At 42.2% G+C, this 14,740-nt stretch overlaps 1 long non-coding RNA gene across 1 annotated transcript; it reads right to left on the reverse strand.

The window, feature by feature from the left end:
• Positions 1-698: 698 nt before the first annotated feature.
• Positions 699-12,900, reverse strand: LOC127664856 (uncharacterized). Its single transcript, XR_007973262.1, has 5 exons — positions 12,793-12,900; positions 11,213-11,317; positions 2,144-2,244; positions 1,288-1,395; positions 699-903 (listed from the first exon to the last, which is right to left on the reverse strand). It is a non-coding gene; the product is annotated as an uncharacterized LOC127664856 (long non-coding RNA).
• Between the last annotated feature and the right edge of the window lie 1,840 nt (positions 12,901-14,740).

Below are 14,740 nucleotides of genomic sequence, written 5' to 3' on the forward strand. Positions count from 1 at the left end.
ATCACAAAATGTGTGTCACAGTATTGTAGGTGGTCTTTAAGGAAACAGTTTTTCAGATCCCATATTTCCTACGGTTTAAAAGGAACCACCTGGCCTATGGGTGATGGCTCAGTAGTTAAAAGCACTGGTCACAAAATCCTGATGATCTGACTTCAGTCTGGAGACCCAGGGTAGAAAGAGAGAGCTCATTGTCCCACAAGTATGCCATGTCCACACTCACACTCGCACAGAGGTAGAGAGGGGAGAGGGGAGGAGGGAGAGAGAGTAATTAATAATAATGTTCACTTTTTGTAAATTAAAGAAAATGTGCAAAATTAAAATTAAAGTCTCAGGTGCAAGCTTCCAAGTGATAAAGGTTGCATCTGTCCTCTGGGTATTGATCAACAACCCAAACCAAGATTTGCTTTTGTTTGTTCATTTCCTGAAAAACACAGTCAATCTTCCCAACCAACAGTAAACCAAATGAGGCAAAAGAAAAAAAAAAGTCATATTTATCCCTAAGCCTAGACCAGTGTCTTCTCGGTGTCACGATTTGTGAGAACATTCTCTAAAACGTTCACAGTTACATTGCTTGTCTTCTTTTAGACTATTTGGAAGCCAGTGGGGTTAAATTAAAATTAACTGTTACACATTTCTTTGAATGTTTTATGCTCTTGTGCGAACTGAGGTCAAGTAGCAATCCCAGGGTCCCCCGGGAGCACCACGGATATATCCCTTGAGCTCACAGCCCGCCTCCCGACCTCACCACTTCCTTCTCTCCTCCAAAGTAATTGGTTTCCAATTCACTCAATTAGTCCCGTCTCGCTTTCTCATGCGATGCCAGCTGCATCATGATCGGCAGAAACTTCTCAGAGTAAAGCTGGGTGGGATAAGGTTGGATGCCCTCCCGGTGAGATTAGGCACCTGGGGGAACCAGCAAACAATCACGGCAAACCACAAATTAACTGGATGGCTTGGCAAAAGGAAAAGTAACTTCCTCTCTCACGTGGGAACTCAAGGCTCTTCCCAGGACAAGAGAACCTGATAGCTCAGAAGACTTGGGCCTGGGGGGGGGGGGGTGCCCAGAGCTGAGAGGAGTTAAGCCGAATGTATTGTAAGCTGAGTAGCTCTGAGGGTAGATTTTGGTTAAACAGCTGGGCATTCTGACAAAGAAGCGGGAAACTTCTGAAACCTCAGAAACCCATCACCACCACCACCCCACCACACTCAACTGCCACTACGCCACCTCTCTACACCACCACCACCACCACCACCACAACACTGCCCCACAGTTCAGCCCTTGCTCACCATTCCCTGGGGTCTCTGCAAGAACAATGGGAAAGCTGACCGCCACCGGGCATCAGCTTGTGAGCCTCTTCCCAAGCGCTTCACTGTTTTCACTGCGAGCAATTCTTCCTGAGGGAAGAGACGTTCTGAGATCTAACGCGAATCTTCTTGATCTTAATTAAAACCATGCTCGTCTGCCTCACTATAAGAAATATTTCTTCCTCCAACTCACAATGCCAACACAGTCTCTGGCGGAAAGGGCCTCTACCTTCGCCCCTCATTAAGGAATGTCATTTCGGAAGACCTTAGCTTGCATTTGGGCACGTATTACACAGCTGAAGGGCCACTGCGTCTGCCTTGGACCACCCTTCCTCCATAGGGGACAGCAGGGCTCTTTGCTGCTCTCTGCCCTCCTACTAACTGAAATGCAGCTTGTGCCTTCCCTCCATGGATGCTTTAGAGCCTAGAAAGCTGAAAAAATGAACTCAGAGCACTACTTTGGAGCTCCGTTAGAATTACATTCTGTAACACATCTTTCCTTCATGGGAGATAGGGAAGAGGGGGAGTCAGCCATTGGACTGGCCATTCGAAACATGTCTGCTAGTCCCCATTAGGTAATTCTTTATTTTAAGTATTTATTTTTATTTTATGAGTATAGATGTTCTGGTTGTGCACCACGAGCAGAGCATGCCCAGGGAGGTCAGAAGAGGGCGTAAGATTCCCTGGAACTGAAGTCATGCTAAGTGGTTAGCTGCCATGCGGATACTGGAAATCAAACCCCAGTCTTTGCAAGAGCAACAGTGCTCTTAACCATTGAGCATTCATCCATCCAAGTCCCCCTAAGCTAACTCTTGGGTCCTTTATTATGCCAAAATACCTAGACAGATCAGCTTCGGGAAGGAACGGTTATTTTGGTTCACTTTTGGTGGCTTGGAGTCCATCAGAGCAAGAAAGGTGTGTCAGCTTGTCACACTGCAGCTGCAATCAAGGAGCAGAGAGAGATGAGAGCTGGTGTTCTATGCAGGATCTCATCGAGAAGATAGAGGCAGAAACGCATGCACACACGCACGCACGCACACACACACTGGTGATTTCCTGCTTGGTTCTAAATCCTATCAAGTTGACAATGTTGATTAACCACCACAGGCCCTACATCTGCCATCAGTATCCTGCTGAAATAGTGTTTATTCCTTGTACGGTCTTATGGGCAGAGTAAGGCTGCCTACAATTGTCAGCCCTCAGGGCAGTCTGGTTGCTGTCCCTGGGGTATGGACACTCTGAGGGATAGGAAGAGAACGTGCTCCTTTCTCTCTTTCCAGGAAGTTTGTTTTATCTCTGTTAGCAGGATGGCCCAACCGACCTGTTTTAGGCTGTATTTTATAAGAAATAATTTTAGTCTCCCTTCTAGATATTCCTGGTTTCTCAGCCATGATTCAAGGCTGCACAACGCATACCATGTGATCTCCTCCAAATGAAACTCTGACTCCCTTCTTACAGAATCCTAGATGTCCATTTTTCAACTATAAAAATAGCCTCTTTGTCTAAACAACAGGCACCACTCTGGCTGGTCAGCGAGCGCAGGCCACTATATGTGGGATTTCTGTTAGCCTCACACATTTAGTGCAACCCAGCTGAGAGTCCTGCTCACAGGTCCAAGCACAGATGTGGCACGCATTTTGCCATCTGAACCATCTTTTCTTGTCATTTAGATAAAGGAAAAAGAGCAGGCTCGGAGGCCTGGCTGTTAAAGAACTTTAGATCCAACGGCTTAGACTTTGAAATTCTATTAATAACCCATTACAAAGATTACCTTATTCCAACTTCTGGAAGTCTTTTTAAAATAAATTTATTTATTTGTATATTTTTCTTATTTGTTATTTTAATTCTATGTGCATGAGTATCTTTCGTGCATATATCTCTGTGAGGCACATGCACATCTGGTGTCTTCAGAGGCTACGAGTTATATGAAGCAGGAAATGGAAAATGAGGAGAGTGCTGCCAACTGAGGGGGGCAGCACAAGAGATCATTACAAAAGGAAAGAGGAGGAGACAGACACACAACACAAAGGCTGTTCAATAAAGCCTTAAGGAATCTTGTTATATTTACCTAAAATCATACAAAATACATATAAGTGTATGCATATACATGTATGTGTACATGTATGTGTATGGAAATTGTGCCACTTAAGCTGAAAAGGACCCTCCCCAAGAACCATAGACTAACAAAACCCCAGTACAAGGCATGAGAATCTTTAGGTCTGGTCAGAGCAGGACAAGCAAACTCCAAAACAAGATAGACTGTGGCTGCTGCCCCCGGCTGCCTCTCAGAGGTCGGAGCTGAAGACACTGAACATTTAGAACACAGGAACTGTGCTCAGGTTAGAACTGTATCTAACCTGAAACTCTCAGCCCTGAAGCCTGACATCCAAGATACCAGAAAAGACTGTGCAAGGGACCTCGGGCGGAAAGCAGTTAATAATCCTACCCAGCTGTGACACTTGTGAACCAATGGCCAGCACGGCAAAATACGCACAAAGGTTCGGTAAGTGGTACCCCACGCGTTGATGGTAACCAACAGCTGTCTCATGGGACTTGAGACCCACTCAGCAGGGAGAACAAGCCTGAGACCAGAAACCTAACCAACTTTCCCAGCTACTGAGGTCACAGGTCTTAGCAGAGACTCTACTGTCGCTTTGATGGATCAGTGTAATTCCTAACTTCTAAATCATACCCTTACACCCACCCACAGATAAACGGAGTTCTTATCCTCATCGAAGCTTTTTGTTGCAACGAATGGAGACCAGCACAGTAAACCACAACTGGATACAACGCAGAAGTCAACAGATCCTGGGGAGTCTTGCCCCAGTGAATACATCATCACAGCTCCTATATCTAGGGCTCAAGGATGTTGTGAAAGAGGAAACAGGATACCAAGAAGTGTGCTGTGAAATATGCTCTCATAGAAATAGCTGCATAAACAAGATCCAAAACAACGGCAATATCAACAGACATGCCAATTAGTAATGGAGAAAGTCTCTCTGGCCATATACCCAGACAAGCTACAGGCAGTTCATGACTGGTCCAAGAGGGAGCTAGCCTCTCTCCTAGGGATGAGGCCCTAGTATCTATCCAGCACGAACTGGTCAGCCCTGAAACTGTACACACACAAAAATAAATAAATAAATAAAAATGAACTCAATGGATTGTATTTTCATTTAGTGGTATTTGCATATAAATATATGTATAACAAAAACCAGGTTAAAAAAGGCTATCAATTTGAGAGTGAGAGATGTGGAAGAAGTTGGGGGCAGGAATTTGGGAGGGACTGTAGGGAGGGAAGGTAAAGGGGAAGTGAAGCATTGTAGTTTAAACATTTCTTATTTTATATGCATGGGTACCTTGCTTGCATGTATATATGTGCACCATATGCATACCTGGCACTCTTAGAGGCCATAAGAGGACACCAGATCCCCTGAAATGGAGTTAGAGTTGTGAGCTACTATGTGGGAACTGGGAACCAAACCTGGGTCCTCTGCAAAAGCAACAAGTACTCTTAACTGCTGAGCCATCTCTCCAGCCCTCTTGTAGTGGTCTTAAAGTTCCTTCCTTATCAGCTATACACCTGACAGAGGATAAGTCCGCTTCTCAGCCTCCACCAGAGATGTTTCTTTTTTGAAGTATGTGGTGTTTGATGCAAAACCCCACAACTGATCAATTTGTAGAAAATAAGAGAGGATAAAGTGCTCAGCTCTAAGCATGGCAACCATGTCCCTTCCCGTCATCTCAAGACTCTGGGATCATTATGGAAGAGGAGGGCAGGGGAGGTGCAAGAGCCAGAGGTAGTAGGCATCTGCAGCGAAACCATGTTTTCTGAACATGACAAGGCTGTTGCCTGCATGCTCTCGGAAAAGCTGTGATTCGTGCACAAGTTAAGTCAGCTAGAATCCCATCCGGGATGGAGGAGGGGCTCGTGAAATCCCAACCAGCTAAGGAATTCTTGGCAACTGAATGCTGCTGGGGAAGGAAGATCCTAAGCAGACATCATACAGACCATAAGAGAACAAAAATGCCAGTCCAGACTACTATACCAAACAAAACTCGTAATTATTATAGATGGAGAAACCAAAGTATTCCAAGACAAAACCAAAATTAAACAATATCTTTCCACTAATCCAGCCCTACAGAGGATAATAAGAGGAAAAGTCCAACACAAGGAGGGAAACAACGCCCGAGAAAAAGCAAGAAATTAATCTTTTCACAATAAACCCAAAAGAAAACATAAACATAATTTCAATTTTAACAACAAGAACAACAGGAAGCAGTGATCATTGGTCTTTAATATCTCTCAGCATTAATGGACTCAATTTCAATTCCCCAATTAAAAGACATAGAATAACAGACTGGATAGATAAACAGTATCCAACATTCTGTGCCATACAGGAAACAGACTTCAGAATCAAAGACAGATCTTATCTCAAAGTAAAAGGATGGGAAAATTTTTTCCAAGCAAATGGTCCCAAGAAATAAGCTGGAGTAGCTATTCTAATATCCAACAAAATAGACTTTCAACCAAAAGTTATCAAAAAAAGATGGGGAAGGATACCACATACTTATCAAAGGAAAAATGTACCAGTATAAACTCTAATTCTGAACATCTATACCCCAAATGCAAGGGTAGCCAAATTTTTAAAAGAGATGTTACTAAAGCTCAAAACACACATTGAACATCACACAATAATAGTAGGAGATTTCAACACCCCACTCTCACCAATGGACAGATCATGGAAACAGAAATTAAATAGTGTAAGGAATAAATGTAAGCAATATAAAAGAAATTACAACTGTAACCCAGCTCACAGTGTGTGAAATGTGATAAGGTAAATGCCCTGATTAAGTGAACACCTCAATTTTGATTGACTAAAAAGATACCATGGAGACCAAGTCTGGAGTGTGTGTGTGGAGATGATAAGGCTTAGTGTTAGCTAAAGTGGTGCTCAAGGCCTGAGCTGAAGAGACTTAAAACCCTGGTCTGGCAGCTGAAGTTGGCTCATTCTTGAGAGCTCCAAAGGAGACTCTTCATGTTGAAACTCATTCCTGGAGCCCGCCTACCAATTCCAGACACCCCAGCTCTGGACTGAGGCTCCAGTGGGGATCCAAAGCACAATAAGGAAAATCCATAGGCCTGGCGTGCACTTCCATTGGAACTAGACTTACCAGACCAGAGGTGAGTGAGTGTGTGTGTGTGTGTGTGTGTGTGTGAATGCGATCCTTTTAGCTTTCTATTTGTTCATTGTTGCTTATGAATAAATACTAGTGTAACTTGATCCTCCCAGTCAGAGGCACTTTTTTGCTCTTACACTTGGCTCCATTCTTAAACCTGACTCGCAGCAAACAGAGACACAGTGAAACTAAAAGTAGTTTTGAACCAGATGGATTTAATGGATATCTACAAAACATTTTACCCTAAAACAAAAGAATATATATTCTTCTCAGCACCTCATGGTACATTCCCCAAAATTGAACATATACTTGGACACAAAACAAACCTCAACAGATACAAGAACATTGGATCCTGTGTATTCTTATCAGACTGCCATGGACTAGGCTGGTCTTCAATAGCAACAGAAACAACAGAAAGCCTACATACACATGGAAGCTGAACAACTGTCTACTCAATGATAACTTGGTTAGGGAAGAGATAAAGAAAGAAATTAAAGACTTTTTAGAATGGAAATGAAAGCACAACATATCCAAACTTATAGGATACAATGAAAGCAGTGCTAAGAGGAAAACTCATAGTTCTGAGTGCCTCCATAAAGAAATTGGAGAGAGCATACACTAGCAGCTTAATAGCTCGTCTGAAAGCTCTAGAATAAAAAGAAGCAAATACACCCAAGAGGAGCAGATGACAGGAAATAATCAAACTCTGGGCTGAAATCAATCAAGTAGAATCAAAAAGAACTATACAAAGAATCACCAAAACTAGAAGCTGGCTCTTTGAGAAAATCAACAAGATAGACAAACCCTTAACCACACTAATCAGAGGGCACAGAGCCAGTATCCAAATTAACAAAATCAGGAATGAAAAGGGAGACATAACAACAGAAACCGAGGAAATTCAAAACATAATCAGATCCTACTACAAAAGTCTATACTCAATAAAACTGGAAAACCTGTATGAAATGGATGATTTTCTAGACAGATAGCCAGATACCAAAGTTAAATCAGGATCAGATACACCATCTAAACAGCCCCATAACCCCCAAGGAAGCAGTCATTAAAACTCTCCCAACCAAGAAAAGCCAGATGGTTTTAGTACAGAATTCTATAAGACCTTCAAAGAAGATCTAATACCAATACTCCTCAAATTATTCCATAAAATATAAAGAGAAGGATCACTACCCAATTATTTCTGGGAAGCCACAGTTACACTGATACCTAAACCACAAAAAGATCCAATAAAGAGAACTACAGACAAATTTCCCTTATGAATATCGATGGAAAAATACTTAATAAAATTCTTACAAACTCAATCCAAGAATACATTGAAATGATCATCCACCATGATCAAGTAGGCTTCACCCCAGGGATCCAGGGATGGTTCAATATACAGAAATCTATCAATGTAATCCACTATATAAACAAACTCAAGAAAAAAAGCACATGTTCATCTCATTGGATGTGGGAAAAGCCTTTGACAAAATACAATGCCCATTCATGTTAAAAGTATTGGAGAGATCAGGAATTCAAGGTACATACCTAAATATAAAAAAGCAATATACAGCAAGCCAATAGCTAACATCAAACTAAATGGGGAAAAACTCAAAGCAATCCCATTAAAATCATGGACAAGACATGGCTGCCCCCCTCCCTATTCAATATAGTACTTGAAGTTCTAGCCAGAGCAATTAGACAACAAAAAGAGACCAAAGGGATACAAATTTAAAGGGACTAAATCAAGATATCACTATTTGCAAATGATATGATAGTATACATAAGTGACCCCCAAAATTCTACCAGAGATCTCATACAGCTGATAAACAACTTCAGCAAAGTGGCTGGATATACAATTAACTCAAGAAAATCAGTAGCCTTCCTCTACTCAAAGGATAAAAGAGATGAGAAAGAAATTAGGGAAACACCCTTCACAATACTCACAAATAATATAAAATTTCTTGGTGTGACTCTAACCAAGCAAGTGAAAAATCTGTATGACAAGAACTTCAAATCCCTGAAGAAAGAAATTGAAGATGACATCAGAAGATGGAAAGATCTCCCATGCTCATGTATAGGCAGGATTAATACAGTAAAAATGGCCTTCTTGCGTAAAGCAATCTACAGATTCAATGCAATCCCATCAAACTTCCAACTCAATTCTTCATAAAGTTAGAAAGATCAAGTCTCAAATTCATTTGGAATAACAAAAACATCTAGGATAGGGAAAACTATTCTCAACAATAAAAGAACCTCTGGGGAAATAACCATCCCTAACCTCAAGCTGTACTACAGAACAATAGTGATAAAGACTGCATGGTATTTTACAGAAACAGGAAAATAGATCAATGGAATAGAATTGAAGACCCAGAAAAGAACCCACACACCTATGGTCACTTGATCTTTGTTTGACATAGAAGCTAAAACCATCCAGTGGGAAAAAAGACAGCGTTTTCAACAAATGGTGCTGGTTCAACTGGTGGTCAGCATGTAGAAGAATGCAAATTGATTCATTCTTATCTCTTTTCACAAAGCTCAAGTCCAAGAGGACTAAGGACCTCCACCTAAAACCAGATATGCTGAATGTAATAGAAAAGATAGTGGGGGAAAGCATCAAACACTTGGGCACAGGGGAAAACTTCCTGAACAGAACACCAATGGCTTATGCTTTAAGAACAACAATGGGACCTCTTAAAATTTAAAAGCTACTGTAAACCAAAGGACACTATCAATAGGGCAAAAAAACGGCAACCTACAGATTGGGAAAAGATCTTTACCAACCCTACATTTGATAGAGGGCTAATATCCAAAATATACAAAGAACTCAAGAAGTTAGACTCCGAGAATCAAATAACCCTATTAAAAAGTGGAATACAGACCTAAATAGAGAATTCTCAACTGAGAAAAACTTAAATGGCTGAGAAACACTTAAAGAGATGTTCAACATCCTTAGTCATGAGGGAAATACAAATCAAAAGGACCCTGAGATTTCACCTCGCACCAACGAGAATGGCTAATATCAAAAACACAGGTGACAGCAGATACTGGCAAGGATGTGGAGAAAAAGGAACACTCCTCCATTGCTGGTGGGACTTCAAGCTAGTAAACCACTTTGGAAATCAGTCTGTGATTCCTGAGAAAATTAGAAATAGTTAGTTCTACCTGAAGACCCAGCTATACTGCTCCTGGGCATATATCCAAAAGATACTCCATCATATAACAGAGACACATGCTCCACTATATTCATAGCAGGCTTATTTATAATAGTCAGAAGCTGGAAACAACCCAGATGTCTCTCAACAGAAGAATGGATACAGAAAATGTGGTACATATACATAATGGAATACTACACAGCAATAAAAAACAATGACTTCATGAAATTCGCAGGCAAATGGATGGAACTTGAAAATATCATCCTGAGTGAGGTAACCCAGACACAAAAGAATACACATGGTATGTACTCACTAATAAGTGGCTATTAGCCCAAAATCTCACAATGCCTATGACATAACCTACAGACCATATTGAAAGTAGAAAGAAGGAAGACCAGGGGGGATGCTTCAGTCCTGCATTGAGGAGGGAACGGGATGATTGTGGGAGGTGAAAGGAGACAGGGACAAGGGAAGGAGAAAGAAGGAGACAGAAATAAGTGTGGCAGTATCAGAAACTGGAGGAGATGTGAGAGGAGTAGAGAAGGTCAGGAAGTTGAATAAAAATAGATAGCAGGGAGGAAGAGGAATTCAGGACATCCACTGGAGGGTCCCAGACACCAGAGAAATGCGAGGCTCCCAGGACCCAATGGGATTGACTTTGGCAGCAATGTACAGAGAAGGGAGAAACAGAACCTGTAGAGACCACCTCCAGTAGATAGGCACGGCCCCTGGTCGAGGGATGGGGCCACCCACCCATCTCAAAGTTTTTTAACCAGAAATGTTCCTATCCAAAGGAAGAAGAGGGACAAAAAATATGGAAGAGAGACTGAAGGAAGGGCCAACCGAGAATGACCCCACCTGGGGATCCATCATGTCTGCAGACACCAAACCCAACACTGTTGTGGTCAAGAGGTACTCAGGGACAGGAACCAAGTGTGGCAGTTCCTTAGTCTGGCCAGCAACTGACCAATGCAGATGTAGATGCTTGGAGCCATCCATCAGACAGAACTCAGAGAACCTGGTGGAGGTACTGGCAGAAGGACTGGAATAGCGGAGGGGGATTGCAACCCCATTAGAAGAACAACATAGGCTGGCCTGACTACCCAGTTCTCCCAAAGTCTAGACCCCCCAACCAAGGGGTGTGCCTGGAGGGATCCATGGCTCCAGATACATATGTAGCAGAGGATGGCCTTGCCTGGCAGCAATGGGAGGGGAAGCCCTTGGTCCTGGGGAGGTTGGATGCCCCAGAGTAGAATGATGCTACAGTTGTGGGGCACAAGAGTGTGGGTGGGTGCGGCAGCAAAGGGGAGGGAGGAAGGCAGATATGGGATGGGGGGCGGTTGGTGAAGGGGTAACCAGGAAGTGGGATATTGTTTGAGATTTAAACAAATGGAATGATTAATAAAAAAGGGTGAGCACATATTATTCACATAATATTAAAAACATCTCCGCTTAATAAAAGCAATATATAAAATACATATATTAGTTCTAGATTGTGAACTAATTAAAGGACAGCTGGCAAGGTGACTTGGTGGTCACTCACTGTTCTTGAGGACCCAGGTTTGATTCTCAGTACTCACAAGGTGGTTCACAGCCATGAGATACTCCAGTTTCAGGGGTTCAATGTCCACTTCTGGCCTCCACAGGTAGTATATGGCACACAGACATATGTGCAGCCAAAATGCCTGTACCATAAAATGGAAATAAAGCCTTTACTTAAATGTAGAAAAAGAGAATTTTAAGCAATAAATTTAAAAAAAGACCCACAAAGGGAACTCTCAGAAGCTAGAGAAAACCAAAAGGAAAGATCAGATGGTGACAGAAAGTGAATCCCCTGCACACACACACACACACACAGCCACATACACACACATGGACACATGTCTCACATGAACACATTAACAAATACACACATGCATCCATACACTCACACATACACGCTTATACTCACACACACACACACATGACACACAGAGAAGGAAGCTTAGCTAAGTTGTGGGCATAAGCTTTAAAAGATATCAACTGCAAACTATGTCTTAACTCATACTAACTGAGAGAACCAGTAATTAGCTTATAGGAATTTGGCATACCATGAATAGATACAACTCTTACTAAAAATTAAGTCACCTGCACACATAATTAACCAATTACATTAATATCAAAGGTATTAGGTACAGAAGATGAATCATTTATTCACATTTCCTACCCAAGATAACCACCTGTGCTCTTGTATTACTTTCGCCATTGTTCCTTTGCAGTAGACTTTTGGAAAACAACCTCTGACCCTATCCATACATGGGACATCAGATTAGTGGGACAGAGAGGAGAGACAAACACCTCTGGAAGATCTCCCAGAGAATATGCAGTTCTGTTACCACACAGAGGCCATGGAGCAGCCGGCACTTTATTAAATATTAAATGGCCCCTGGGGGCGCCTCTGTCCCAGCCTGCACTCACGGCTATTCCACCATCTGTTGTGCCTTGTTGGTTTTCAGCCTTTCTATCAAAACACGTCCCCTGGCCAGTCCAGAGTGCACACAGGATCCTATGACCAACCTGGTGCCAATCCTAACCCCACCCAACACCTGCCCCATTACTGCCACAAAAACTAGCCCCACAGTGCTCCCTGGGCCGTGCTTCTCAGATATCCTGTGCTTGTAGAATCGCATGGCTGTGGGTTTGCACAAAGAAGCCAATGATAAAAGTAGTTTAATAATATGTGTGAAGAAGTAAGTTACCTAAAATGCTAATTTCAAATTGGCACGATGTGATAACAGGTTCGTTTTGCCATCCCACCCCAACCTATCTACCACGCTTTCTAAACACCTCATACCCTTCCATTTTTTTTCCTTTTCAGAAACACTCTTTATTTAATTACCTCTCTATAGAAATACAATTGGCAAGACACACTGGAGAAATGGTTGATAGATTGGTGCTAGATTGATATATGGCTATTTGCCTGACTTAGATATATGTTTTTACTCACTTTATCTCAATAGACTCTGAGCTCTCAGAAAAAGTTCATAGAGAAGAGGAGGAGGAGGAAGAGGAGTATGAGGAGGAGTATGAGGAGAAGGAGGAGGAAGAGGAAGAAGAGGAGGAAGAGGAGGAGGAGGAGGAGGAAGAGACTTAAAACCCCCAGACCCAGTAGTTTACGCACAGATATATAGTACTTCGTAAGGTATTCCATCTTATTTATGAGACAGAGTTTCTTGAGGAACCTGGAGCTGAGCGATGGTCAGGGAAACTGGTCAGCCCGCCCCGTCTGCTTCCCAGTGCTAAAATTACAGAGTTGTGCGCTTTACTGGCTTCTACATGAGTACTGAGGACAGCTTCATGTCTCCATACGTCCACAAGACCAGCTATCTTCTCAGCTCCCAGGGCTTGGCAATTTTATCTTTAACAAAAACAAACAAATAAATAAATAAATATTTATCTTAACTGAAATCAGACCTCAAGAAATGACAGGTGAGCTAGGCATCCAGAAGAAAGAAAAACAAGACCGTCAAAGGAAGAGAAAAGAAGATTGATAGAGCTATGTGGGGTAATATTTTCTAATGTCAAATTTAATTATTTTAAAATTTAGCTGAAGTCAATTTGCAAATTAACAGATCGCCTGCTACCTGGTACACGTTTCCTTGTGATACAGCACCACCAAGTATTCCACGTATGACGCCCACTCTAAAGCATGTGTGAGATCTCCAGAGGTGACAGCTGTGCCAAACTGTGCTTTTGAAAGCATGGTTTTGTCCAGCCACGTTTAAGATGTTGCAAGAAGAGCTGGTGTTTCTCTCTCTCCAGGACAAAGACAGGGCTATCCACTGCAGTTCTGATTTCTAAGACTGACTCCAGAATGTCCTGGAGCCCATTCAAAATTAAAAGGGAGATGGCTCAGTGAGCAAGAACACTTTGCAAGTATGAGGACCCAAGTTCAAATCTCTAGCATCAACATAAGAAGCTGGGCATAGATGTCTGTGTCTTTAACCCCAGCCTTAGGGGAGGGATACAGGTGAGTCCTGGAAGCTCACTGGCCATCCAGGCCAGCTGGAACAGCAAGCTTCCAGTTTAGTGGGAGACACTCTCCTCCCAGTAAGGCAAAGAACACTGGAGAAAAACACCCAATATTTTACATACAACATGCTCACATACATACAACACATACCACACAACAAAAAAATACATCAAAATGAAAATTGAAAGAAAAATGTGGGAACTATATAAAATTTTCTCTTAAAAAAAATAAAAGTTATATTCATGGGTCAATAAGATGCCAATAAGATGGCAACAAGGAGCTTGCTGCCAAGTCTGATGACTTGAGTTCAATCCCCAGGACCCACATAATGTAAAGAGAATCAGCTCCTACAAGTTGTCCTCCACACGTCCACTATTTACACTCTGGCCCATGTTTGAAAATGCAAAGTACATAAATAAACTCAGTTAAATTTTGTAATGAAAAACCTGTTTAAAAAAAACTTTAAAAGAAACATTGAATTCTCTGGTTTTTCAAAATGTCATTCCATCAGCTTTAGACAATTTCCCACCTAGCTCTTTTACAAGAATTTCCTCCATCCTCCCTCACTTCCTGCCTTACCACTGGAGATATATGATATACAAATGGCTGTGTGTGTCTGCACAGCCAGAAACTCTCCTGTGAGAGAATGGAGGAGCTCTCATGCACGCACAAGAGCATTGTGCTAAATATGTACTACCTCCTGATGTATCATTTCATTTATAAGAAGAATCTGGGATGAAGAAACCAGACGACCGAGCAGTTTCTGCCTGGGAGTGAAGATGAGTTGGAACCATCTGCAAATGGGCATAAGAGAAACTGTGGGGTTGTAGTTATGACCTAACCTGGAAAATGGTAGTGCTTACTGTCTCCTGGGTGTAACAGAATACCAACCATTGGGTCATTTATGAATCAGTAAAGTTAGTTAAAGTTGTTCAAGTCTCGGTCCAAGACTGGGCAACCACCTGCTGAGCCTCATCCTATGCTGTAACCTGGTGGAGGTGCAGAAGGAGAAGCTGTGGACCGTGAGATAGAAGACTCGGGTCAGCCCAATCTGGAGCAAGTTCTTCTCACAAGAGTGGATGCAGTACAGTGGGAG

The sequence above is a fragment of the Apodemus sylvaticus genome, chromosome 14 (genome assembly GCF_947179515.1).
Source record: "Apodemus sylvaticus chromosome 14, mApoSyl1.1, whole genome shotgun sequence".
NCBI classification, from domain to species: domain Eukaryota; kingdom Metazoa; phylum Chordata; class Mammalia; order Rodentia; family Muridae; genus Apodemus; species Apodemus sylvaticus.